The sequence below is a fragment of the Schistocerca americana genome, unplaced genomic scaffold, assembly GCF_021461395.2.
Source record: "Schistocerca americana isolate TAMUIC-IGC-003095 unplaced genomic scaffold, iqSchAmer2.1 HiC_scaffold_451, whole genome shotgun sequence".
NCBI classification, from domain to species: Eukaryota; Metazoa; Arthropoda; class Insecta; order Orthoptera; family Acrididae; genus Schistocerca; species Schistocerca americana.
The window spans coordinates 77,501-80,000 of NW_025726183.1; the positions used below are offsets into that span (position 1 = coordinate 77,501).

The 2,500-nt window shown below is 58.1% G+C and overlaps 1 pseudogene; it reads left to right on the top strand.

Moving 5' to 3' along the window:
- LOC124583247 overlaps positions 1-2,500 on the top strand; it is a 6,182-nt pseudogene that overhangs the window by 1,413 nt on the left and 2,269 nt on the right.

Consider the following 2,500-nt stretch of genomic DNA (forward strand, 5'->3'; position numbering starts at 1 on the left):
TGCTGAAGCCGCGAGCAAACGACTCGGATCGGAGTGCCAAGTGGGCCACTTTTGGTAAGCAGAACTGGCGCTGTGGGATGAACCAAACGCCGAGTTAAGGCGCCCGAATCGACGCTCATGGGAAACCATGAAAGGCGTTGGTTGCTTAAGACAGCAGGACGGTGGCCATGGAAGTCGGAATCCGCTAAGGAGTGTGTAACAACTCACCTGCCGAAGCAACTAGCCCTGAAAATGGATGGCGCTGAAGCGTCGTGCCTATACTCGGCCGTCAGTCTGGCAGTCATGGCCGGTCCTTGCGGCCGGCCGCGAAGCCCTGACGAGTAGGAGGGTCGCGGCGGTGGGCGCAGAAGGGTCTGGGCGTGAGCCTGCCTGGAGCCGCCGTCGGTGCAGATCTTGGTGGTAGTAGCAAATACTCCAGCGAGGCCCTGGAGGGCTGACGCGGAGAAGGGTTTCGTGTGAACAGCCGTTGCACACGAGTCAGTCGATCCTAAGCCCTAGGAGAAATCCGATGTTGATGGGGGCCGTCATAGCATGATGCACTTTGTGCTGGCCCCCGTTGGGCGAAAGGGAATCCGGTTCCTATTCCGGAACCCGGCAGCGGAACCGATACAAGTCGGGCCCCTCTTTTAGAGATGCTCGTCGGGGTAACCCAAAAGGACCCGGAGACGCCGTCGGGAGATCGGGGAAGAGTTTTCTTTTCTGCATGAGCGTTCGAGTTCCCTGGAATCCTCTAGCAGGGAGATAGGGTTTGGAACGCGAAGAGCACCGCAGTTGCGGCGGTGTCCCGATCTTCCCCTCGGACCTTGAAAATCCGGGAGAGGGCCACGTGGAGGTGTCGCGCCGGTTCGTACCCATATCCGCAGCAGGTCTCCAAGGTGAAGAGCCTCTAGTCGATAGAATAATGTAGGTAAGGGAAGTCGGCAAATTGGATCCGTAACTTCGGGATAAGGATTGGCTCTGAGGATCGGGGCGTGTCGGGCTTGGTCGGGAAGTGGGTCAGCGCTAACGTGCCGGGCCTGGGCGAGGTGAGTGCCGTAGGGGTGCCGGTAAGCGCGGGCGTTTAGCGCGGGCGTGGTCTGCTCTCGCCGTTGGTTGGCCTCGTGCTGGCCGGCGGTGCAGGATGCGCGCGCCTGCGCGGCGTTCGTGCCCCGGTGCTTCAACCTGCGTGCAGGATCCGAGCTCGGTCCCGTGCCTTGGCCTCCCACGGATCTTCCTTGCTGCGAGGCCGCGTCCGCCTTAGCGTGCTCCTCCGGGGGCGCGCGGGTGCGCGGATTCTCTTCGGCCGCCATTCAACGATCAACTCAGAACTGGCACGGACTGGGGGAATCCGACTGTCTAATTAAAACAAAGCATTGCGATGGCCCTAGCGGGTGTTGACGCAATGTGATTTCTGCCCAGTGCTCTGAATGTCAACGTGAAGAAATTCAAGCAAGCGCGGGTAAACGGCGGGAGTAACTATGACTCTCTTAAGGTAGCCAAATGCCTCGTCATCTAATTAGTGACGCGCATGAATGGATTAACGAGATTCCCGCTGTCCCTATCTACTACTTCGGGACCCTGCGTCCTGACCGGGTGTGCAGTAAGACCCGTACAAGGGCAACTACCGTGTCGGAGCAGGGTCCGAGCGCTGGCCACGCTACGAAGTCGGGTCCCCGGGTGGCGGATAGGGGAACGCCTCCCGTAATAGGAGGTAGCTGCCGAATATATGTCAATAGGTAGCCCCGGACCAAGGCCCCATGAGCTTCTCTGGGGGCCCTCTGTAGTGGAGGGTTGCTGCTGAATATATTGAACAGGCAGTGCCATGCAGGATCCTCCTGCCGACCTTGTAGTAAGTCCCCTTTTGCCGTTGGGGGCAAACAGGAGTTGGTATGGGTCCGGTCTCCTGTAGTGGGAGTCTGTCACGAATATGCTGAATAAGTGACTGTATGGGACCCTCTGTAGTGGAGGGTTGCTACCGAATATGTTGAATAGGCGGTGCCAGACCAGTCCATGGTAATATAGGGTTGTTGTCCAGGGCCATCGTTTGAGGAAGTCGGGCCACGTTTTTCAGCGTGGGAATCACTAGTAACCGAGAGCCTTTGGCCACGATGTTACCCTGCAGACTGCATGGCAACTACCCTTAGAACTGTCATGTTTCTACCCGATCCCTAGCTCACATGCGCTAGGCGGTAAAGGGCGAGACTGGCAGATCAGTAATGCAGTAGAGGGCCGCGTATGGTGGCATCGGCCGTAACTCGTCTCTGGCTGCAAGAGGAGTCTTGCTAACACGAGTAGCGTGGTGGTAAAAGACCACGCAAAAAAAGCGGTAAACGCTGGGATAGCCGTCTGAGGTGTCGGTTCACGTGGTGGCGTGAACTAGTATCCGAACCCTGTGTGGTAACGGCGATGTCCCTTGGCAGACCACACGGCGTTTACTCACAAAACTGCCGAAAGCTACCCAATCCCGCGCCTCAAAAGGTAGAACCCACGGGCAACGGGCGCTTTCCGGTAGTAGGAGATG